The 26812-nt window shown below is 43.9% G+C and overlaps 1 protein-coding gene across 1 annotated transcript in view; it reads left to right on the forward strand.

Moving 5' to 3' along the window:
- The window catches only part of LOC143354146 (uncharacterized), a 165162-nt gene that overhangs the window by 59832 nt on the left and 78518 nt on the right, over positions 1 to 26812 (forward strand). The window contains exon 2 of the mRNA XM_076787970.1: positions 11216 to 11347. The gene's annotated coding sequence lies outside the window, so the exon portion shown is untranslated. The remainder of the gene's footprint in view (positions 1 to 11215; positions 11348 to 26812) is intronic.

Consider the following 26812-nt stretch of genomic DNA (forward strand, 5'->3'; position numbering starts at 1 on the left):
TTGCGATGAATTTTCTGCGATTCGTTTCGCGAATAGGATTCTATGGTTCGTATCCTTGAAACAGGACATACATCGTTGAAGCAAAAACGGGAGCATAAAGTCATACCTCGCGAGTGTCAATGAGGATCGATGCCAGGATTAAAGGGATAGATGCCACAGTTCCAGCGATTCATTAGAGCCTGAATGGTAGCCGTTGAGAAATCGAAATCGGGTTTATTACTCGATCCAGGGATATTCGGCGCGAAAATGATCCTCCTCGTAATCGTTCTTCGTCTTGTCCTTGTACACAAGTCATAGTGACAGCCTTGAAAACTCCCTCGTCTATTTCTCCCGCTTTATTGTGGCACCGTCTTTATTGGGGCGTTATTTCGCAATCGTGGAATCCCAATAACGAACTGACAAGCTGCATCCTCGTTCATCGGGAATTAAAGAATCTAATTAATCCACTGTATTTGAACAATCAATGTGATCATTCAGAATCGACAAAGTAAAAGATCAAACATCGTCAACCCTATTGTACTGTGTCACTTTGGTATCACTTGTCAAAATTCCTTTCCCTGCAATTATAAAAATAATATGGCAGAACTGAATAAAGAAGTTATATTATCAAAGAAAGATCACTATCTCCAAGAGTAATAGTTGCAAGTGAAGTCGCAGAAGAGGTATCTGCCAGTATTTGAAAACTTTTCCTCGATTAATTGTTCGTCAAAGATCTCGGTGATCAATTTAAGATTATAATTAGGTGTTCGTTCGTAATATAACTCACTGCCTAATTTTTCTAATTAGTTCGCAACTTCCCGGGTAAGTTGGGAAACTTGCTGAATAGATTAGGTGTTAATGCTAGAGAAAGGAGCCCGTGAACCTCCTGTCGAACGCGTATCAAGTCCTTGGCGATTTAACAGGTTCTCCACGACTATATCCGCGTTCCACGGAAAGTTCTCCACGATTAATCCGGTCGACAATAATAATCGACGGATCCCCGCGGCAGGTGCGCGAGTTCCAAGATTAATCTCGAGGAGAATCTAATTAGTTGGCGAACAATGGGCCGTGACGAAGAGAAACGGTAGCGGTAACCGCGTCGATCAGTCATCCCCCGTTTGTCAGGTGGCTACGTCGATTGCTTTCGCTGACTACGAGCGACTATTTGCTCGCGTTGGATCAGCTAATTACGCCGGTAGTGCCCGACAGCTATGAATTTCCTATACGGACCGACCGGAGAAAACTATCGGCGTCTTACCGCATAAATTCACAGCACCGGTACAAGCAATTTCTATATTTACAGTTGGGAACAGCAGCGATGGAATGTCAGAAACATTGTTAATGTCATTTATCAAAGCTCCATGTAAATGTAACACCGATGATTATTTGTGTGAGTGATTACAAAAGTGAAATAAATCGTGTCTTCTCTCTTCGAGATATTTAGACTTTTACGTTCGATTTGGTAGAAACATATTTCACCACGATAACATAAAATAGATAATTACAGAACTTCATTAAGACGTAACGAAGAGCCTGCTGGCGGGCAAAATGTGAACACGACTGAGCTTTTTTCGCCGGCGAATCGGAGTTCGCTTCCAGTTCAATAAGCGATCTTAAACGTTATCTCTCGGGTCCTGCGCAATTCCCTTTCGGACCCGTCTTTGTTCTGCCAGCGGAGGATGCGGCGAAAGCGTGAAGAAAATGATCGATAAGTCGTCGGAAGAGTTTCGGGGCGTTCTCGTGCAGTTTTCGGTTGGCGATCCGACCGAAAAGCCGAGCCGAGAGCGAGCTGAGGGTGAACTGAGAGAGCGAAGCCGAGCCGGCGAAAGGAAGCGGGCTCGCCGGGCACAATAAAAGCGGCGCCTGCCCGCCGAGTAGTAAACCTTTGACGATATTGAATCGAATGGCCACGGGGAAAGGGACCGAGCCGTAAAACCATCGATAAGCCTGTCGACCAACAGTTCCTGACACGATACTGCGACCAGCAGCTTTTGTTACGGGCTGCGCCGTTCGTGACCCGCCGAGCATGAAACCGTGCTAAGTTTTATAAGGGCTTAAACGCCGTTCCGTGCCCGGGGACCAGAAACTCGTAATTGCATTAACAGTTCCAGCGAATTTATTGCGACCTTTGTCCGCCCAATTTGCTACCCCTGTCGCCCGGTCTCCTCGTCAAACGAACAGTCTAAATATTTTGAGGGAACTCCGACGCGATCTGACACAAATTCACGGAATCGACTCGGCAAGTTTCATTTCATTTCATTCCGTCTCCCATTGGTGAACTGTGAACTTTATAATTTCTGAAACAGATAAGGCTCATAATTACAGTCGGACCAAACAACTTCTGTTTTTCTGGCAGGATAGATGGATTATTTTACCAGATGATATGTAAGGAAAAATGGCATCTGTTCCGAGTTACGAAAAGAATACTAAAAATTGGTTTTCACAACTTTTTTATTTGGGCTAGTAACGAAAATTTTAAAACATGTGTTTTGTGGATTCATATATGTTATATACGTGCTAAAAATGTTGACGAAATTGGTCAATTGGTTTACGAGTCATAAACGATTAAAAATGACGAATTTACAAATCCTCAGTGTTGCACAGTAAAAATTAAATAAAATAATTAACGAAGTCCACCTCGAGGAACGTTTAGTCCTTAATAATCGACCAGATCTAGTCCCTACGATATATGATGCACGAGAAGAATTTTCATCCAGTTCCTAGACCCCTGGTTTAATTAATAAAATATTATAAGACAAATGTTTAGGAACAAAGTAGCCCCGTATTCTCGCACATTCATCATGTAATTTTCACTCGCGAACAATCGTTTCATCACTCTCCTAATTGCGACAGGAAATATAATCTCGTTCTCCGTGAAAAATCCGTGATTAATTAATATCGTAGAATCGCTCGCATTACAATTTACAGTAATTAATTATTCGGCGCGAACGACGGAGGCGAGTTTATTAATTAAGAGACAGTTCAGGCCCGGCTGCGTTCGATTGAGCGACGGATATGTATTAGCCGGGTCAAACATAATTACGCGCACGGCCAGATTTAATTTTCACGAGAAACCGGAATCCCGATTGTGCCATATTGTAATGCGGAGTGTCCTCTGACAGCGCGGGGTATTAAATAGTATTAATGTATCATTTACATCGCGTCGATGTACACAACACCGTGAGACAGAAGCAGACCGTGCGTCTCCGGTGACATATTATCCCGTGGGGAATCGAGAACAATCTACCTCGACTATAATTATTCACGATTATTGTACCGCCAACGAAACCGATCTATTCTGAGCTTGCTGCATTTAATTCTTTCTACGAGTTGTGTCTTTGAGACAGAAGTTCTTAATTGAACTGTAGTTTAATTATATTCGTTCAGAAGCCTGGGAACTTTATGGGAATTTAATCAATCAATTTGGGAAAGTAGTTTGGTGACATATGGAGCAAGCATGATTTTAATTCTACTAAAAGCGTTATAATGTTCGAGTAGGAAAAGGTTCATTGTTAATTTTGTCGGTCGTGAAAATATTGCAGTGAAAATTTGTCGATCGTATTTTCTGTACATTATGTGTTGTACATTCATGAAAATCTGCAGCTTATTTTATTATTGCTGTGTATTTGAATAAAACTTTAGTGCCGCTTGTTCTAAAACATTTTTTAAATTTACCCGAGTGATTTTAGTTGTAGCAAATTTATAGAAAATTGTACAATGGCATTGTCTAAAAAGGAATTATTTGAGAACATTGAAAATCTTCTCTGTCAAGAGTTCGCGATTTCATCCCTCGGATGTTTAAAAAGATGAAAAATCAGGATAAATGTATACGATGTACGAAAAATTTTTCTCGAAGTGTTGAAAATTGCGGGGAGCTTTATTAAAATTTATTCATTTACTACATACCCCTTTTCGGTAGCTTCAACCATTAATTCTTCGTGTTTTCTGCTGGAGCTGTATGAAATAATTAGATACGGAACTTAGACACGCTTTCCTGTTAGTCGAGTGCCGCCTTTGATCCCCCGCGGACCTAATAGAAACAAACCGGACCAATTACCGTAAAATCGCGCAATTAAGTTCCCTGATCCTCGCGCCTTCCCATAAATTCATCCAACGCAATTATAACGGGACGACCATGCCGGCCGATATTGTCGAAACAGGAAAGTGGGTTACGCAGCGCGTCAACAGGATCGATAAATCCCGGAAATTACTATTAATCCGGAACCAGTTTAATTTTACTGTTAAACTTCCGACTGGATACAAACCGAGCGGTCGGTGTTGGCCACGGCGCGGCGCGGCGCGGCGTTGGTCACGCGTGCGCGGAACTTTCACTCGGTCGAAAGTTCGCCGTTTAGCAATTTCGCGTTCGCGGAAATTGATTGGAATATCTGAGAGAACTTGGGGATTGAAACTGAGAAGTTGGTCTCCGTTTCCTCGGACCACCGCACCGTGAGAAAAGTTCGTCTCGAAACGGTTCGCCCCCTTTTTTGACCGCAATTTATTTTCCGTCCACTATAGAGGGAAATGCTGAGAGAAAAAGCATTCGCGTGCTATTCCGATGGAAAATTTGTCGACTTTCCCAGCGGCGGTTATTGGCACGATGGAGAGAATACGAGGTGTGAATGGGGCTGGCATAAACAAACTTCCCCCGGGCAAGTGCATCGTAGTTGAATTCTCTCGCGAGTTACTCGTCGCGTTCGGAGCGACGCCGAGCGGAAAGAAGTGTCCTCGAACTTCTCTCTCTCTCTCTCTCTCTCTCTCTCTCTCTCTCTCTCTCTCTCCCTCTCTCTCTCTCTCTCTCTCAACGGTTTTCCACAGTTGAAAAGACGAATAACAACGACAGCTCGTGCTGCCGAAAGTCTTTCGCGCGAGCCTATCGCCACCGGATACAAACGGAAACGATTCCGCAAGGCCCTCGAATCGACTCGGTAACCGGGTCGACGTTAATTAAACGCGATTACAACCGCGTCTCGCGTTCCGCGTTGCAAAATATGCAAACGAACTCTTTCCTTAGGCATTGTGCGATTACGCTCAAAGATCGCGAGGAACGAAGGCTATTTGACGAGTGGCACCTGGAGTAGATCCAAACAGATCTCTCTCGGAATTTTCGATCCCTTTTCGCCCGGCGACGGTGACGCCTCTCCGTGGGAAATTACTGTCACTTAATCTATTTATATTGTAAGACGACAGGTTAACAGTAATGTATTCGTAATTATACAATACAACATTTTATACAAATACGATTTTATACAAATCAACACAACATATGACGGTAAAATCGGTATTGTAAATTCATATCGCACTCCTCTCTTCTTACATACACTTTATGCTATTTAGGTTATTCTCTATTCAGATACTATTTCTTACAGTAGAGTGTATTTACAATTTTGTTGTGGATTTTTATGCCATCCGGGTTGTTGGGAGCATGGTTAATACTTCCAGATGTAATGCGCTGACGCAGTAGAAATACTAATCAAGTTGTTCTCATTTTTTAATTATTTCTGTGAAATATTCAAGGTTTATCAGTAGCTAATAGACTTACAGCAAAAATAAAACGTCACAATTAGTTAGTTAATTTCTCCCGGAGAAAAACGTCGAAAAAATCGGTTTTTATTTTTTTTCAACTATTACGCACCAAATTGTAAAATCCAAAATTATTCATGAACAATAATTACAACAATATATTGGTACTGTAAAAATATAGATTTTGTATCTCTAGAACTTCCGTGTGAAATCAGCATTTTTTCGATTTTTTAGAAGTTTTTGATTTTTCACCAGCAAGATTTTCAATTTAAAAATTTTAAACGAATTACAGAGTATGTATTTGGTTGCTTGACATGTCCCAGATTTTTCTCAGAATTTCTGAACAACATTAACTAGGGAAAATAGGCCAAAAATTGATTTTTCGATTTCACCCCATAACTACCCTTCCAAAAGAGATACGGGGTTGCAATTTTACACAGTATGTTTTTTCTTGATGTCCTATCGAATGACCTATAAGCCACATGATTCTATGAAGGGCACTTTTGACCCCCTTATCCGGCTATACCCTCTACTAGCTTATGCAAAGTAACTAGAAATTTCTTTCCGCCTTTGATCATTGTGGTTCATAGAAAATAATAAGAGGGATACTGCTAACTGTGTAGGAAACAGCTAACCCCCCGAACGAGAACGAAACTGAAGTACGAGAGCTTCAGATAAAATCGTGTCCACACTTTTCCATTAACTTCCTCCCCGACAGCGTTATTCATTCCCCGTTAAAGGGATAGGGAAGCACCGCGATCGCTTTCTTTCGAACACGTCAGACCCGACAAAGTGGATTTTCGCAGAGCGTTCACACTTATCGGAAGACGATCTCGAAGAAAGTGGCAGAGAACGAGAACTTGCCTGCGAGACCGAGAGAAAACGCAAGAGAAAGAGGCAGAGCGTAGCATTCCTTTCCCCGCGCCGACCATCTGCATATTTCCACCGGTGACGTTCATTCGTCGCTCTTTCCTTCTGCATCGTCTACGTTACACCGGCATCTTTGATACTCTCACTCTGTCATTGTCATCATATTGGGGTAGAGGATAGCTGCAGGGTGAAAAATTTATAACAAGTACATTTTTTTGTGCGCTCGGTAAGGGTAGAAATTGTATTAGAAACAGAAATTGTTGGATTCGGAAGTGGCTAATAAAATATTTTTTCTTAGGTGAACATGTCGAGGTCATTTTAAGTTTCATTTTCTTTAAATAATATCCGACAAATTTTCGTCAGAAAAACATAGTCTCTTCCATTCTGATACCTAACTCTACAGTATACAATTTAATTTTCGAAAGATACGTTTGACCAATCATTGACAAATCCACTGACTAATGCTGGCTGACTTTCGACCTCAAGAGGTTAACAGACACACCATGTATTTTTTAATTAGTAGAGGCTATGAAGAACTGAACATTTGAGTGCCCATGTCTAAGGAAATCACTTCAAGGGCGTGCACAATTCTGCCACTTTAAAAATCTCCGGTTGCATCGCAAGGAAAAATGAAATCACTCGTTCAATTTGTGGAGGTAAACCGTTCCTGTTGGGAACACTTCGTTCCTAAAACAGTGAGAATCATTCAGGTTGATGACTCATCCTCCACGCTTGCAACCGTGCAATTCCTCTCTCTTTCGTTTTCTCTTTTTTCGGCAGCTCGGCATCGGAAGGGGCGGAGAAGGAAAGAGAAAGAAAGGGAGAGAGATGGAACAGGGTGGAAATGAGATTTCCAGGGGCAATTTGAAGCGAGTTTGCCTGTAAAAGGGTCGAGATGGAGGTCTCAAAACGAAGAAGAAGTGGCGGCGACGAGGTCGAGGACTGACGAGGCACGAAAGGAAGAGCGCGCTACCGCGACGGATGGAAATACGCGGGGAGCTGGAGGAACCTAGGGAGAAAGAGAGACACAGAGAAACAGAGTGGGGACGAGATACAGGGAGAGGGAAAGAGAAGAACGGGGAAAGTGCCGGCGCGGAACGAGCTGCTTTATTATGACTTGCCGGGGAAAATTTATCTGGTGACCCTCCTCCCTTCGCTGATCCAACCCCCGACAGCCTGCTTTGATCCGTTTCACGTTTCGCCCCGCGGCGCGGGCGGGCCCGATGTCGAGGGGGCTCGAAAGAACAAGGGGCAAGGATAAAGGGACCGGAATAGAGACGTCGAGGAACTGCAAAGAGCTTTCGTCGGGAGCTCGAGATTACGAGAACTGATTAGGGGCTCGGAGCGTGAGGCTCCTCGAGGGTCTCGAGTGTCTTTCCGACGCTGCTATCGTCACTGACGCAAACAGAATAATTCATTCTTCGATTGTCCTCCCGGCCCTACAGCCCGTTCGCGACATATATCCCTTTTTTTTCCTCCGTTCACATCTCTGTCGCCGGATACGATGTTCGCGCTCCATGGATAAAACGGTGCCACGTGCGCGCTGACATCGCCGTTCCTGCAAGGGTGTTTTCTGAAGTAACGGCTCTAGATCTTAACGAAACTTTATCCCCCTGATAGGGGGATGAAACTCTACCAATAATACTAGATTCGTTTTTTTTTTTTTATTAGCCATTGTTCGTATTGAAGGTGGCCTCGAAGTTTTCGGTGAGAACCATTATTATGGTCGAATGTGTTGACGCATACGTGTTATACTCCTCAGTGACATATATGAAATGTATGAATCGTCTTATTCGCATCCTGTACGCATCTATTATCCCGAATTAATATTTATTATAAGTTATTGTATTTATTATAAATATATTACGTTTATATACTGTGCCAATTCTGTCAGTATCCAGTACTATTTATTTCGCGACGAGTACATTCTCGTTTATTTTTCATAATTTTTATCAGTTGATTTTACAACGAGTGGTATAGTTTCTTTTCTTGGCGATTTGAATAATTCCATTCGGGTGCAAAAGCTTCTTCACTTCTTGAAAGCTTTCGTTCCCCAGCTTTCTAAATCATTCGAGCAAGATGCTAACAATTTCAACAAGTTTCAATAATGTCAATGTATTGTATGCAAGCTAGGATAATGTAGGTGTATTTTAATTGTTAGCGAAGGTTTGCACAAGTTCTGTATATTTTTAACTCTTCAGAAACGAATGTTTACAATGGTGAGATTCTCTAGCGGATGCAACGAAGCTTATTCTGTATTTGTTGGAGTCCTCCTTTCTGAATCTTTTTTTTTTAGGACACGGTAATTGTCAATTTTTAATATCGGATACAAGTGGCGTCGACCTTTCGAAAAGCAGTGCGAGTGTTAAATAACGCGTCGCGTTCGAGGGCATCGATTTGGAAAGTGCGTCGGGTACGCTTGCACTCGACTCGCCAGTCTGGATGCACCTACGTGTATGCACCGAGCGTACTTCAACCCTCGTGCGTTTAATATCATGTGTGTTTAATGTCACCACTAGCAAAGAGAAAGTGATTTTTGATGATCAGAATCAACATTCTTTGTTAACTTATTGGAGCATAAATACATGGTGTCCCGAAAACATTGTCCACATTGAATAATAAAAACACGAGCAACACAAGTTTCATACTTCGAAATCTTGCAGTTGGTACACGAGCATATGGCGGATTTTCGACCTTATTTTTCTCAAAAACGAAGCGTTCAATAAAAAAAAAATGATTCTTTTATTTTCAACTTATTTTCGCATATATAATCACCACCCGACCGGTTGTATCGTGATTTTTGGAACACCCTGTGCATGAAAGCGTGACACGTAGATCTATCCCATAAGAAGATTCCGTTCCCTTTATAAAATTTTCTTTATTTTCTCTCTTCCTCTCTCTCATTTTTTCACTTCTTCCCTCTCATCGTTCCAGTTCAAGGAACGTGTCACGATTAAAATCTACGAAATTAGCATTTCAGTGTCTCGTCGATTATGAATAAATTAGGAGATTATGCAGAATCCGCTTGCCATGATTTTGCAGCTTGCAGATGCTCTTTTGCCAAGAGTTTCCAATGGCAAAAGAACAATGGCTCGCAAATAGAATGGATTTAGAGTGCATCGAATATTCTAGGAGAACAAGTTTAAGATTGAACCGTCCTAATTACCAAGAATTCATGACCCCGGTTGGTCTTTAATCGTATGAAAATTCCGGGTCGGATATTCCGGAATAAATTCAATCTAATAGATTCAATTACACTTGTAACGAAGTCCTCCGGGTTAGCCGAGCCTGCTCGGAACGTTGCCCAGATAAAGGATTACGGAGAGAAATGTGCCGGATTACGTTAAGATGTACAACGTTAACTTCCCAAGTTTTGGCTGACTTGAAACGCATTCCGCCAGCCTTAAGGCGGCTTAGATCGTAGTAATGCGGCTTCCCGGGGCAGCGCCGGTATATAATGCATCCGCTTAATTTACACATCCGGTAGGCATTAATAAAGCCACGGATAGGATAAACAATTTTCCCTTCGTTGTCGCAAGATTGTTCTCCTTCTTCTTATCTCCGGCGCGCCTGCTCTCGGTTTTAATAAAATCGTCGCAATTTTTTTGAAGGGACGCCGAGAAAGTTTCGCGTCTCGCATAAATTCGCCGCGGTGGGGAAAATTCGTAGGGAAGTTCGCGCGCCGCGACGGTGAAAAGTTCGCATCCGTTACCGTCGAGATACCGGTGGCATTATCGGGCCATCCGGCAGCCGAGGGAACGAAAAAAATAGGAATTCGTTCACGTATTTTTGTGCCCGAACGGGAAATACGTTTCAATTATTGTCAAAATATGAAACTCCCCGGGAAATATTCGAGGGAGGACCGTCCCTCGTCGACACCCTTGTGAAACAATCCTCGATCCTTTCTGTACACAATCTTCGCGTCACCTGAACCCTTCGCCCACACAGAGTTCTTTATCTTGGGACCGCAAACCGTAGAACAAATCGTCCAAACGAAAACTTATTCCCCTCAACAAAAATGAAATGGAGAAATCCAAAGAGAAAGAAAATAGTGAAAGTAAAACGAGATAATTAGAACAACAAGTTTACTACGTAACGTGAAAAAGAAATTTAAAAAATTGCAATTGGTCGGAATTACAGAGAAAATACTAAACTTTATTTTCTACCACTTTTTATGTACATCCAATATTAAACAAGTAATCTTTTCAAGAGTGTCCGAATATTATTCCGAGTGTTTGTATCTGGCTTCTTACTACTTGTAATATAAAATATTTGCACGAATTATTCGCCAAAATCATTGTGATAATACATTTTTGGATGTTCGAATACGAGTTTCTTAAGATTTTTTTAAAGAACTATGACTCTGTAAATGCTGCATCAGAGAGACCCACCTTTACAGTTTGAGGGTCATATAAGAACGTTTACAGTCACTTTTCTTACCGGAAATTTTCTAATTGTTTTCCGTATTTTAATAAAGGGTGCGCACCGTGCACTCGCGTTTGGTGGTGCGAAGGCAGCTCGCGATAAATTCGGGAAGAGAGCACGGTACGAGAACAAGAGCGAACGTTAGAGGCCCGGGGCCGGTTCTAATAAGGGGTTAATTAGTTGACTGTTGAACAGGGAAAGAACAGGCAAACGGGCATTGTTCGGAACGTGTGCCGTTTCGCTTGAAAGGTGAGAGGGGGCGGAGGTAAGGTCGATTGAGGATAAGGCAGCGTTCGGCAAACCATTGGCACGTGGTTCTCCTTCCTACCGTTTCGGTCCTCACTTAACCTTAAAACGCGGATTCTCGTTTGTGCCCCGCGGTCGATTGATAGGAGTTGTTCTGGTTTCTCTCTTGCAGGAAGTTGCCGAGCACCAGCGGGACAACACGGCTTGCTCTGGAAACAGGGGACGGGCGAGGAAAAGTCGACGAGAGACCGGAGTGGCTGTGATTGAATAACCGGGAAAACTTAAAAACGAATTCTGGGTCAAGGTGAGTCGATCTCTTCCATCTGAAAATATTGCTTCGACTATCAGCGGTGTTCTTTCGGTTTCGACCGGGTTCTATTAACGGAGTAGTTTTATCAGTTTGATTAGCAGATCTAGTTGCCCCACTGGGCTCCATTAGCGAATTAATTTTGGCGATTCTGGTGGCCAACGTGGCGGCGCCCTTACCTGTCAAAAACGCTGAAAATCGCACATCTTTCCACGCGCATAACTTTTGAACTAGTGATCTCCTACGATTGAAACTCGGATTTTCGGCATTTTCTCGCCAGAATCTACAGGATTGCTTAAAAAAAAGTTAAGAATTTCCGGTTTCCTGAAGTAAAGTTCAACGCCATTTTCATGCCACACTGCTAGGAATTTTATGTCTTCGGATGCTACGATCAGAAAAATATTTCATTCTATTTTAGGACGTCAGAAATATAATTTCGTGTAGTTTCTATTAGAGAGATTATTTTTCCAGAAACTCGACAGATGTTTGCAGAGTTTCTATTGTTTTCAATGTTGAAGAAAGCCGTTTCCCCGAGGTTCATTTTACAAGATAGTTCCACAAGGTAGTTTCACAAGATAGGATTTCTAGCATACATTCTATTATATTTGTCCACAACGATTCAACGATGCCAGAAAAGTTTCGCTGATTCTCGAGGCAAGTCTCGTCCATAGAATATACTTCATCCGGAATGGATATCAGAATCGTCACGATTCTAAACAAGTAGGAACTTCTTAGAGACGTCGTACACGGGAGGGGGGATCCGCGAAAGGCTTGTTATGGAATTAAGAGGAATTCAGGGAGAGTTGTTCGAAAGTTCTTAACGCGGTGCAACATTAAGCGAGCCGAAGTTTCGAGCTACAAATAGGAATGCTGTGGCTGTTCGAGGGAGCGCGGAGGAATCGTCGAGTATTGGGTCAAGGAAAGTTTAATGATTAATAACCATACCGAAGGCATTTATGTGGAAACTCGGGCGAAAACTTCGATGTCTACATTATCGCGCTCCTTCTTCAAAACTGGATTCTCTTTTCACGTGAAACAATCGTGGCTCGTCGAAAATTTTGTGTCAAACGCACCGAGGAGACGGCCAAAGGATCCGCGAACCAGCTGGCGCGAACTTTTGAATAAACTTTGATTGCCTGTTGCCAGCGAAAGCGACCGGGAGTTGGCAGTGATCGTCGTCTCCGTCGCTAATTAATTTCGGCTCACCGATTTCGCCGAAAGTTTCAACGAGGTCCGGGGCTACATCGTCGCTTCTCGCGGGACGTAACCTTGTTGCGAGACGGGGGCCAGAGCAAACAGGGTTGCAAAGAGACCGGGAAAGAGACGGTGGCTGCGCGGCAGACGCGAGACCAAGTGCTCGTTCTCGGAATCCTCGAAGCCTCGGAAGCCTTCGGGTCAGATATCAGGCTGCCAGGCGACATTTCAAGTTCGCCTAAGCAGAAACAGACTCGTCGCCGAGAGTTAGCTCGGATTAATTCCCGAAAGTTCCGCCGTCTAACCGTCGAAGGGTTGACCGACGCCAGCGGTTAGGGCGCGGCGAGACATGAACGACTCGGGTTTGATCCCAGACACTCCAACTTTTTGCGCCAGCCCTTCAGGAAATATTTTTTTACGGGCGTCAGTAGGGTCCTCCTTGATGAAATTCTTCCCCGAGAAGCTCAAAGTCAGGCTTATTAGACGCTAATCAAGATATAAGCATTTTTACTGAGAAGACTTTATCCTCCACTCCCCTAAATTGTACTAGTCTCAATTTTTACTTCTTTCTTGGTCCTAAATGCTTTGGAAGGCTTCAAATAATCAGTGGCATTTAAAATTGAATTACTTTTAAACATGCTTTCAAGTGTAACGAATGTCCAAAAAGCTTCTGAAAAAGATCCAGCAAGCATCGAGCACCATCCATCAAGCATTCACGTCTGAAAATTTCATTTATGCAAATGTAACCGTATATTACAATGAATTGTAGTGCCCCGTGTAACTTTTCGAATGTAAATTCAGGGCTGACATTGCGGATCAAATGTTTTCCGGAGCGCTCGTACGAGGTGGGAAAAAGTGGTAGGACAATTAATGGGTCTGAGTGCTGTCCAATTAATCATGAACGCGAGCTTTTCCGCCATTGATCATCTCGCTGGTAGTGGCACTGCCTTCTAGGCAAGAAACCGACGGAAGTTCAGGCTCCCCAGGGTCACGGTGCTCTCGCGTGTCATGCATATACATCTTTCTATATACATATATATATATACATATATGTATGACCATGTACACGTATCTGTCTACGTGTACGTATACATATATGCAAGCACGCGAATCGAGCCGGAGCGAAATTTCATACCAGGAGATTTCGTCGAACTAATACCCGCGGGGCAAGAAATTGCAAACAAGATCACCTCGTCGGCACCTGAAATTAATCCTTCGCGTGCAACAGATGAGACGCCGCGGTGTTACAGCGTCAGTCGCGCGCCAAAGCCTTTTGGATCATTTACAGACAGCCGGGCGCGGCCCCGAACACTCTAATCACTTTCCAAATTAGGCGAAAAGGTAATACGATCCTCCGTAGCCTGGAAAACCGGTTCCCAATTCTCAGGTTAAGTTCTCTCATTTTTACGAATCGGAAATGCAGAACAAGTTCTTCCAGGTGCAACGTACAAGAAGTAATCAGACACGACAAATGGAGAAGGAAGATGATGGTCAGACACATAGGTAGTAAATATCATGCAGATTTTTAGATTACATTCTCATGCTCTCTGTAATGAACTTTCGTATTGTAGAATAATTTTTTGTGAGGAAAATTCAACTGATAATCCAGCTGTAACCAGTAGAAAACGCAGAAAATAGTATGACAAGATTGTAGATATGAAATAGCAGAAATTACATTTTCTTAATCTTCTTAATAAATTGGAACGGTAGGATAAATTTTTCTACTCCATACATTCTAGCGGTAATCAACTACAGCAAGTGGAAAAAGAAGATAATAGTCGGACACGATCGTAGACGTTAAATAACAGGCACACTTTTAGATTACATTTTCTTGATCCTCTTAATGAATTGGAACGGTAGAATAAATGTTTCGACGTGGAACATTCAATTGATTGTCAGACACGACACGTAGAAAAGGGAAATAATAGTCCGACACAGTCGTAGGTATATAATAGCACATATATACAATTAGTATGGAAGGTTTTTCAACCCTTATACGGTCGAGAGAGCATAGAAGTAGGTTAAAAGCATAGAACAAAATATCTTCACTCAATGTTTCGTTTCCGAGATAATTGAATTTGAAATTTATCGGCTTTACGTTCCGCCGAATAGAAAATGGCTAACTGGTCTGTATTTTCGCGGTCGATTTTCTTGAAAGCATTTTTCCTTTTATTCCGCTTATTTTGTGTAAAAGGTTATCTTGATAGCTGCATCGGAATTATTGGGATTTAATTAAAATGGCGTGCATTTAAATCTGATTGTCCTAGAAAGAAACTGTGGCATGAAGATATTTCGATTGCTCATGCAGGGTCACTCCCGTACGTATATCGTTACTGTATCTTCCAGCCTTCTTGCGAATTATTCAACAACAAGGTAGCTGTGAAAAAATTGAGACTTAGGAAAGTGACAACGATCCGGATCAATGGTGTTGTTGTTTCTAGTTTCCCAGTCTGTCCCGCCTGTTTGTAAGCTGCTTTCCACGATTATATCGAGTATCTTCGATCTGTATTGCAAAGTCTATCAGTAAGCTCCTTAATGTCAAGAAGCTTAAAAATCCCCTTTTAAACAATAATACCAAGTTATTAAAGAAAACTTATTGGCTCGCGATTTAGATCCACACTGCCATTGCAGAAATTGGTCAAAACATTTTTTACTTATGAATTACAGATTATAAAAATTATCGAATGACCGCGATTGGACAGTCTTCTGAAAAATTCTCAATCATTAAGGCAAGCTATTTCGAGTATCGCGATCTAACAATTTCTTTTGGGTCTATTGTTTAGAAGAAACTTACGGAGCCTCGTTTGGGTACGGTGAAGTGATTGAAAAGCCTATTAACGAGCTTTCGGTAGACAGTGCTAAGAGCGCGGAGCTCTCGAGATTCACGGGCGGAGTTCGGAACGCTGAAATTAGCCGGTGAAATAAGACTGCGAACTGCGTCAGTCGGTGGGATACGAAAAGTTTCCAGGAACGGGGTAGAAGCGGCCGGATTTTTTCCAAGCGAGTACGTTCTGATTCTGCCGGCATTACACGAGCCGGTGAGTTCTGATCTGGCTAGCGCGCGGGCTATATCCCGTCCGTTTCCCTCTTGCCGGCGATACCCGACTCCCGGTAGTCCGTCTTTGTCCGTTTCCCGGTGGCGTGCTTAAGCTTCTGATTGGCGAGAAATCAATATCCGGCGAAGACGGACGATCGGTTGCGTGAAGATCGAATAAACACGCTTCGCTGACCTTGACAAACAGCCGGAGATTCATGCTCAATCGTCTTTGAAACGATACACGCGGCGGAAACAGTTTTTTAACTGAGGGATTTAACCGAACAAGTTCGCCTCTCGATGGAGCCGGGCTCGGTAAACGCCGGCTTTCGAAGAAAGTCTCCCGCTCCCGAGAATATATTTTCCTTCTTCCCTCGGCGGACATTTTTACAGGGAATTTTTCTTACTTGGTTCGCTTGTCACCTGTCGGATGACAAGATGTCGATACAGGAATCGCACCGATGCGACGGCAGCTTTGTTTCGTACCGGTTCCCGAGGTTCCATTTAATTTCCACGGCCGCGTCTGTCGTATCGAAGCGTCGCTTCGATTTTTCTGTCTCCCGGCCCTTCTTATTTAGCTAAAACATCCGGAACTCGCCCGGAGTAGGTCGCGTAGATTTTATGCGAAACGCGAAACAGATTGATATCGTTCGTCTCGGATTATGGAAATATTAAACGTTGTTACGAAGAGCTGGGATAAATTCGATAGCAAAACCGAGGTACATTCACTTCGAAATTATAAGTGATCTTGCCCGGGATCGTGATTTACAATAATATGACCAGGAACATTGCTATCGTAAGCAGTATTATTCGAAGCATTCGAGTGTTTGCTGTAAAGTTAACTTAAACTGCTGACGAATCTCTATTAAAATTATGGGACATTTAAATATTTTTTTTCTCAGGAGTTACGAGAGATATTTGAATAAATTTACATTCGTTGGAAGCAGCGAAGCTTCCTCTACGCAATGAATGTTGAAACACATTGATGGGCCTAGCGGCTCCCAAGATATCGTCGTTTATGTTTACCTGCCACGTGCAATAGATTCATTCATGAATTGTTTAGTAATGCTATTACTACGATTACAATCAGCGTACGCACTTCATGAATAAATGAATTATCAATAGGAGCACGTGCACTTCATCGAGCCAGCCCAGCCGTCAAGCATGATGCGCTTCAAAGTCTTATATCTCAGGAACCAATAAAGATACCGATACGAAACTACATGGAATTTAAAAATCACACTCCCTTCTATTTTTGAGAATTTATTAAAAATATTGCGCTTGAAATGCCTGTAATCCACGGTTCACTGTAGTCTTTATTAACACGGTTAGCAGGAAGCTTCAAGAATTTCTTAAAATTCTTTTGAGATTGCTATAGAGTCCATTTGAATTAGTACACGACAAGTACATTTCCGTAGCGACTCGACTTTCATCGAAACAAGTCGGTCGAAAATATTCTCGACGCGACTTTCGTCAAACTAATTCACTCTAGACTATTCCGTGTCCGGCTCTCACAAAAATAAATTTGATCTTCGCTCGCAAATACTAATTCCTCAGCCCGTGGAAGCACAAAAGATGCGGCTCTTTGTCGACGGTAAAAGCCCGACCCGGCAGTCTCCGATTTTCCAGCCAAGTCGTTTCATTTTCGACTTTGAAAGCCCGAACGCAATCCTGTTTTCGTTAAAACGACGTCAGAGTCCTCGCCTACATGATATACGCAGTTATTTCGCTCACCCCCGGGAAATTGCTCGTGAAAGCTCGCCGCGCGTAAAGCCTTTTCGAGAGCGAGCGGCACGGGGGATAAATTTTTTGAAAGCTGTTGTGCGACGATATTCCCCCGTCCTGGATAAAAGTGGCCGCCGCGCCCATGGATCGGCGACGGAGCTTTTCGCGGGAATCGTTCTCATTCGTCGCGGGACAAATCGGATAACTGGGGACGGACCGATGGGATCTCTCGTACCTGTCCAGTCGCGTCCTAAACTCTTCTCTGAAACTTTTGAAATTTTTTGACATTGTTTGCGACGGTTCAGAATCGTTTGCGATGGTTTGAAATCGTTTGCGATCCCCGGTGTCGACGTCATTCGGCTCCGATTGACGCGCGCGTGGCCGTAGAACCGGTTCCAGGTTCTATCGGCCGGATGTAGGTCGATTGGAAGATACATTCGTTACGTGGCGCGGCCACTGATAACACGCAAACACCGCTCCTCGCAAACTTGACGATGCAGTTCACCGATCCGCGGACGTTCCGTTTTCATTGGCCGTTCGTTACGCTACCCCGGCGCACACGCCCCTTTTCTACGCGTTACATGATACTACTTGAGCGAATGCTAAGAGCGCCACCGAATGCGACTACTGATAACAACTGGAGACACAGTTCCGAAGTTTAATCGTAGTTCACGGTAGACTGGTGGACTCCGCGTAATTCACCCAGCGGAACGTGCGCGTGAATGCATCGGGCAATAATTCTGGTCGAATGCGAGTCGCCTGGTACCGTTACAGGCCTGGTAATGTTCGGAAAACATTCTTTGAAGAATGAATCAAAAGTGCTGCCTGCGAAGTAGCGTAAATGAGTTCTTGTTACAAAAAAGAGAACGGAGTGTAGAACACAAATTTTACATGTCAGTGTTTCTATTCCTTGTCTGAAATGTAATTCCTTACAGAATGTCATTGAAAAAGCTCAAAGAAGTGATTTTTCGTAAAAAAATAAAAACAAAATGGATAAAAATTGCATTTCACAGATACGGTTTCGTATTCAAGAGAAACGAGTTTGAAAGACGAGAGGATTTTCAGGATTCACGTAGAATATATCATCTTGCACCCGCGGGGTATCTTTACAATCATAGCAAACCCCCGAAAGGAAAGATTCTTCGCCAAAAAACGAATGAAAAGTGCAGAGTAAAGTTTCTCCATGAGAACACCTTTATTTTCCCGAGGAACAAGTTAGAAAGAAAACGAAACGAAACAATGATTAACCCTCCGTATGCTATGCTGGAAGTGTGAGCGACCGTCAATATGTACAATTTTATTCCGATATAAGACACTATTCCCCCTTCTTCTTCTTCATCCGAAATACGACGAAAGCCTGTCCCGAGCCGTCGCGTTATATCGAAAGAAAACTATAATGAAATATCGGTGTGGGTCAAAAGCGATGTGACACGTGAAATCTTAAAACAGAGAAACCACAGCGTTTGACGCACATTTTCATGCAGAATTTTCCCTCCGTCATTTCGGAATAAATTCACGAGCGGTACTTCAAAAAACTCGAGCGTTTCCTCGAAAGCGAGGAATTATTCGGAGATGGGGATTTGGTGGTTCGAGCAGCTTGGGGCCGATTCCCATGGAAATGCGAAGCACTCGAGATTGGCTAGACGATATGGAACGTGCCGCTTGCCGCCATATCGAGAAGTCGGTCTCGTTTTCCCAGGCCAGAAAAAACCGTACCGCAAAATTTTTCATTGTTGGAACACGCGCTGCACGTCGTCGTCGTCGTCACCGCCGCGCCGCCGCGATTCTCTGTGCTCGATGCATCGCCGCGTGTGTGCACGTGCGCGCTGTTGCAGGCATGGGTTGCACCGTGGTACGGTATACAAAGTGGCCTCTCGTCGTACTTACGGCCGTTCTCCATCCGCCTAGCCCATCCCCCTTTGCTCCGCAGCTGTGTCAAACATTATGCAGGCAAGCAAAAGCCACTTGAAATGCAAATGTTTGCAGCGGCCGCGCAATTAAGGCCCTTGTAAAATGGAGGCGACGAACGCCCGGCGTTGTTGGATCGGCACCCATTGTCGACTGAAAATATTACTTTCCGTTTACGGGGCCGCCTGCGAGATAAGAATCGTAAAAGGAGCGGAGTTTATGTCCCCCTCCTCTGCCCTGCCGTGTGGCTACGCATTCGAAATTACGCAATAAAACAGTCCCATGCATTTCTCAGTATCTCTCATCTCTATTGCTGAAGAATTGTGGATCTACAGGGCACATACAAAATTTCATTTCGTTGTATCCCCATGGAAATTCCGGATTTTATCAATTATTCTCCACGATAATGAAATTAGTAGATTTGAATGGGGCATTTAATATATTCCTACCAGCCTCCTTGTTTTTTATAATCTATAGAGAAATTTGTTACGGTGAAATTTCGCCAAATACAAGTAAGAGAATCAATGTAGTCTGTCCACTTTATATAACTCGTCTTTATATGACACATCAGCTCTGTGGTCCATTGGCCACAGTCTAAGTCTATGGTTAAAGAAGTTTTAGTAGGTGTTTTAATAGCAATAGCAATTTCATTCGCAATATTTAGTTGCTAGGAGTTGCTGTAAAAATCCACAGTGTCGTCAGAAACACATAGAGTGCCTCCAGTAACGATACAAGTAATAAAAGTACAGTTTATCAAGGAAAAAATATCGACAACACATTGGTAGAATTAACTTAAGGGTGTCTGACTATTTACAGTGGGTTCTACTTGCACCAATAATTCCGAATACCAACAGATTTACAGCTCTCTATGCTGCACAATAGTTTGACAGAATTTATCGAAAGAACTGAGAATAAATCCGCGGCAAGTAGAAACAATGGGCACCGGCCAGGCGCGTCAAAGGAATCCTATTTGCCGGTATCCGACGACTCGCGAAAAATTGTAGAATATTTGCGCCGTGTCGTGGCCGTTGCAAAATGTTGTTCATACCTTTTCGAGGCTGCACCGCACTGGCTCCCGGGAACGAAATTCCAATTTCCCCGGAAAACGGTTCTCTCTTTCGTTGTATACTTTTACCGGCAAACATATAAAAGAAAAAAGAAAATAACACACATCCGCCCACAGAGAAAGAAAAAAGAAACGTTTTCCCTGGAGTTGAGAGAGAGCTGTCTTTCGGTCTGCGCTCGCGCGTGTATTCATCCCGTAGATGTAGTCAATCGCGGAATATCGGTCCGAGTCCGTTTCCATAGTGATCAAGGGGGTAACAATAGCCGTGTAACCGGGAATAATTACGGAAAAAGTCTGATCGCCGCGGATCTAGCCTTGTCAGCGATTTCAATTTACATCGCCGTTCATGTATTTCCATCACTCGCCGCGTCGCTGGCGATTGTTCGCCGTAATTCGAGGAGAAATTTGCCGCGTAAATGGTTTCGACTCACGTTATCCAACCGGCAGGACGCGTGGGAGTTGCGTCCCCGCGGAAACCCACGTTTTCTTTCACAATGGATATTCAATTGCTGGATGAACGAACGCGTCAATAGATTCACAGAAACCGCCGGAATATGCCAAAAAATCACCTACAAATTACTCATCAGCAACTAACTTTGTTTGCTATTTATAAAAATAATGCAAGCACGGAGGGGTACACAAAAGCTCCTCCGATCAATCTCTGTTACAAAACAATTTCAAAATATTCTTCGTTTTTTTTTTTCGCTCGCAGTCTTTTCTCAGATTAGCCATCAGCAACTAAACCGCATTTATTTATATCAAATTTACGGCAATAATGCAGGAATGCGGTAGAGCATTTTATTGATAGAGATTTCATGAAACGAAGTGAGAACCATCGTTTCATGTCCTCTCTAAAGGACATCCGAGTTGCTGACTGGATTTACGATGTCCTCTTAGTGACTCGTCGGTACTCCAAAAGTTTCATCGATTCTATAAGCCGCGAAGTTTCAATAAACTTGATTAATATTCGCTTCTCGCTCTTCCTTTTGCGACTAACGCCCACAGCCTGCGCGAGCAGAGCAATATTAATTTTATTCGACGTCGTTCTTCATTGTATTTAATGTTTTACAAAGAAGACAATTTATCGCGTTATCCACCTGAGGACTTTTTAATAGATCCTTCAACAGCAATGCAGTCTAATAATTTCGTTTTGGATCATTTTTGTAAATAACCACACCAAATAAACGCACGATATAATTCATCTCTTTTCGTTCCACAACAGATATGTTCACCTTGAGAGAAAACAGGATACACGAAATGAAAAAGGTACAATGTTGAATTTATTAATTGTTACCATTTTTACTATTTTGTTCACGTTTTGTCAAAAATTCTTTTTCCTTACACTTTTTTAGTATTTATCTAACGGGATAATTTAATGAAATATAGTCTCGATTCATGTGTAGCAGCGTTAATATGTTTTTATAATTTGAACAGACTGTGCTAACGCGTCTTTCGGGCTAGTTTCTATTTTCTTTCGTTTGGGGCTAAGGTATCGAAACGGGAGATTAATAGTTCTCGCGCACATAAAACTTCTGCCGCCAAGAGAGAACCAAGAGGAACCAATCGATTCTCGCGGAATAAAGCCAAGGATCTTCCCAGACCAATAAAGTGCTCCGAGAGGAAGACGGTATACCCGATACTCGATCTCGATCCCGTTTTAATTTTCAATTTCCGAACAACCGGCGACCAAACACCTCGACTCTGGATAGCCGGAGCCCCAGGGGGACTATCCGCGCCGACAATTATTTACAGAAGTGGAAACAGATTACCGTGATGGGTCGATTAAATCTCCTGGGCGGTGTCGATTTTTTCGAGACCTCCGTCCCTTTCCAGCGAGAACACGATCCTGTGTCCAAGTCGCTGCAAATCTGTTTAAATACAAGTTGGTTCTATCCTAATACATCATGGGAAAGCTCCGTTCATTTTTAATAAGCACAAAGATTTTTATACTTGATTTTTCACGGTTAACGTGGACTGTGACTCACGGTAATTCAAGATCTTTCCGCCTCGTTCTATTTTTCCTCGCAACTGGAGGGAACTTTCGCCGAGTTTCGGGAAACGGTGATCCTAAAGCGATCCTCGTCGGTGCATTTGTTTGCAGCTATCGGCTCGGCTGGTTGAGGCGATGCCAGTATAGTCGTGCTCCCTGGGTGCAGAGTCGTGAAAATTCACGAGTTGGACACGTGATGGGGACGACAGCAACGCCGCGGAGACATTTCCATTACAAAGACGAGACCGATTTTCGGTGGATCAAGCCGCGGCTACGCCACTCGAATATGTATGGCCGGGACACTTGGCCGAAAAGGGGCCACCTGACCTCGAACTCGAAAAGCTCCGTTCGAAGGCATATTCATCAGAAAGCACCGGCGTCTTCTGCTTCCTGCCTTCCCAGGTACTTTGTAGCCGCTGGATCAACTCCTCGAGGGCTCCTTAAGATCAAGAGACTACGGAATATGGCTGGTTACTCGCCGAGACCCGGCCAGAACCTTAGAAAGGAGATTGGGATTATTGTGGACCTATATTCCCCGGGAAACGCGAAACGGTGAATTATTTTCCGGACTCTCGTTTGCGATGATCCCGGAGAAACCAAACGGAATTTCCCTGACGCGCTTCTTTTAAAAAGTCGCTCTTCCTTCAACCCACTAAATGGACCTTTATTTTATTCACTTTTCAATAATACCCTCCTACAACATAGCCTCCAATGAAAGGAAAGTAGCATTCTAATTTTTTCGATTTCTTTTTACACAAGGCCCTACAGTATTATTTTTTTAAATAGAGTTCCTTCAATTCTACAATCCTGAAAATTTCATAAATGATAGCGGAATGAAAGAGTGCTATCCCTAATTCTTTTGGTAGGCATTACTTGAAGGCTCGTTTTGAAAAACTACCCAATTAAGGAGGGCTGTAATTACATTACAAAGTGTTTCTTTATATTTATTTTTTTAACCATCAATTTGACAGTCCTTACATCTTCAAAAATAATAATCGAATAATGCAGTATTACCGCCATTTTCTTCGACCCTTAACCAGTGACTTCAAATTTTGAAAAATATAAATATAATTCATCTTTTTGGTAAGGTCTTGTCCAAATAAAATTATTTTAGAACGACGATTGTCAGGGCTTTGTGAGTTTCTTCTAGGATTTTCTCATATGTATATACATATTCAGTCACCCAGTACCCTTTATTCGCGTAACAGTACAAACTTCGAGATAGAGGTGCGGGCCAGGCAAAGGGGGAGCCATTGATTCTCAGTTACATTTTCCAGAGGGCAGACCCATAACTTATACTACTTTTTCCCGGTCCCATTCGCCGTTCCTTTCTTGTCGATGACCGCATAAAGCCCGGGCATGGGATTCGAGCATTTCGTACCGCTCGCAACATGTCTCCCCCGAGGATAATCCGATCTTTTGATAAATCGTGTACGCGTTCCCTCTGCCGGAGGAGGAATTCCTTTTGGAAAACGTTTACCCAACTTCACCTCCGCGCGATATCTCGAGGAATGGAGGACGTTAAGAAACTGTGTTCGAAACGGTTTTAAAGCCAGGCTTCTGTGCACACCGTATCTCGTCGCGAGTCGCACGGAATTCGCGGGCGAAATAACGGGCCTCGTATTTAGCCCGTGGAATTAGGGTCCACCACGCTGGAAAATCCTCTAACTGCTTCCATATATCTTCCGGAGTGCACCGCGGGCTCCGTTCCCGAACGCCTTTTCGTATTTAATCGACCATGGGGCAACGTGTAGCCTAACAGGAACGAGAATCGGAAACGCAAACGACGTTGGAAATTGTTTAGAGCGGAGCCACGCGGCCGGAAATCGCCTACTCGATACCACCGTGCATGACCGTGCTGCATTTGAAAGCCGCGGACCGTGGAAATTGAAGCAGGATCCCGAAAATGTGCAGAACGATGCATTCCGGTGACCGAGGAATTATTTCAAATTTTTACTGAAAGATCACAGACTAATTTCACGTTTATTTAGATACGCTGCTGGTTGTAATGTCACAATTAGTCCGCGGATTTCATGTATTTGTAATAAAAATGGGTGGGCGCAATTTAAAACGAGGTGAAAAATTAAAACATTCGAAGAATAAAGATATACTTTTTTTAACGTGTTTGTTTTCAACCAGTCATAATTGTAGCATTACGTTGAAGAATGTGACAAGAAAGTCTTTGGTTAGTAAAATATATTTTTAACACCGTGGAGTGTGGTTTAAAAGAAGAATAAAAATGAAGCTAGAATAAAGACAGCTATCACATTTAATTATTTCTACTATTTAGTGTTGCATTACAAAATGAACATCAGATTTAAAAATGGAAGGGAGTGTTCATTGATCAGCAGAATGATTTAAATACCCACTGAGCGAAGAAAATTAAAATCAAGGTGAGCTGGATTCAATTTTGGGCTTTCTAACTTCTTCTCTCTTTTCTAAGTTGTTTTTAGGTTCTTAGTTTCTCGACAATTTTTGTACTGCACACGCCTACGGATTTTTGCAGGCAGGATCGATGAAACGGAGCATCAGTCCGAGATAAACGTAATTGGAATGATTGATGTGATTATCGATAGAGGAAGATGATGTTTATCGTTTTACCTCCAGTTGTTCCAAGAAAAGACTCAATTTAAAATGTCCCTGGAGAGTCTGATTGTGAGACCAACTCGGTTCAACATTTCTGCTCGGTTCTTCTCGGACCAGGATAAAAATTGGAGAAGCTATGCGATATTAAAGACTCTTTGGAGTTTGTTGTACTGTCCGTGCAAGACAGCTCTCTTTTCCCTTTCGTGGAGTGCTGTATTCAGAACTTTAAATGCAACTACTGCATACAGCAAATCAATAACGCGAACATTTAAAATACATTTTCTGCTGTCACGTTGCCCTGATTTTCCGGCCCGTCCGACGGGAGAAAACCTGGGCAACGGCGGGTTTTTACAGGCCGTGAGGCCGGGCCACGCTCGGCCGCGCGATACGTGGTCCACCCGTGACAAACGGTATCTTGTAGGCTCGATTTTCCCGACGGATCTTACAAGGTTATGGAGTGGAAACGGGCGCCAGACACTCGCAAGTGCCACACGAACAATTCGTAAAGAACGCGAGACGCGAATTATAACACCGAACCTACGAGAACCGCGCGAGGTCCTGAACAGCGACAGCCTGGGCCAGGATTCTACGCGGAGGGAATACGGGACGTTTCCCGCGGCGGAAAGGTTTCTCACGATGAAGTGTACACGAGTGTGGGCTTCGAATTAACATTTATTTGATCCGGTTTTTACAAGGGGCTGCCGGGAACGCCCGGCAGCGGTGGAAACGAAGCCCGCGCGGTTTTACAAGGTTGTACGACAGGTAGACGGTCGCTCGCGTGCTTTTTACAGCCGGATATACTTTTCTACGCGTCGAACTCGATCGCGGGCGCGATGTACGGCGCCTTCTATCGACAATTAGCCGGTCGAGAAGCGGCCGGGTTCCGATGGAATACGCGGCAGCAAATTCTAATTGACTGTGGCCGTCGGAAGTAGTCGGAAACGGCGATACGGCATCCGTCACGTCGTCCCACCGTAGGACATCCCCAGATTGGCTACATTCGCCAAAAATCCGACCGACGGCCTCACCCCCTTCGCAATTCTATCCTGATCGCGATTCTCGGCGAGCGAGGTCACGTCTTATATTCGACTCGAAGTCCGGCCGGTTCGCAAAAACGCTAACCGAGCCAACGCGAAAATAAGAATGGTGCGGAAGCCTGATCGGCACTTACCGCTCGGCAACGTGGTTCGGGGCTGCTTTAGTTGTCTCGGTGTTCGGCAGCCTGCTTCTTATTCGTCCCGACAGCACTAATTTCTCAAAATTACTTTATTGCTGAAGCGATCGTAAAGTGACTAACCCGGACTAATGTTGACGACACAGTGACCCACTTCGCGAAGACTCGCCAACGCGGAAGCGAGGCGTCCCCCGCTATCCTAGTTTTTCCTGCTCCCGCGCGACGCTCGGACCTATCACTAGCTCTCGCGCGGCAGGTCCGCGCCCGGCGGTCCGGGGCCCACGGCAACGGATTTATCGGCTAACGCTTTCAAGATGACACGCGTTGATTGGCCGATTCCCACGGAGGAAGACATCGAGCCGGTCCCTCGACGGACTCTTGCAGCTTTCTGGGACGAGGCGGCGACGAGGTCGAGATGATGTACTCCTCAGGTCCGTAATTCCTCGGCGGCGCCTCCGGGTTGACAAACCCGGGCTCGGTGTTGTCGTCGACGTTCTCCTGCAGGGTGTCCCTTGTAGCCGTCCCATGAGCGTTTCTCCTCGAATTTTCCGCGCTCCTGGGAGAAGGGAAAAGAATCCGGGCCCCCCTGGGACCCGGCCACGGACCTGCAACTTCTCGTCGCGCCAAGCGGCGCGGCGTTTAAACCGCGTTATTCTCCAACCTGGGATCTCGGATGTTCCCAGGGAGAGCGATCACGACAGCCGTTATCGCGGCGGTGCTGCCAAAGGGCGGCCCAGTCTTTCGACCTTTGATCGGACGGACGTGGATAAATGTGCTACGTCACA

This window comes from Halictus rubicundus, chromosome 1 (genome assembly GCF_050948215.1).
Source record: "Halictus rubicundus isolate RS-2024b chromosome 1, iyHalRubi1_principal, whole genome shotgun sequence".
NCBI lineage: Eukaryota > Metazoa > Arthropoda > Insecta > Hymenoptera > Halictidae > Halictus > Halictus rubicundus.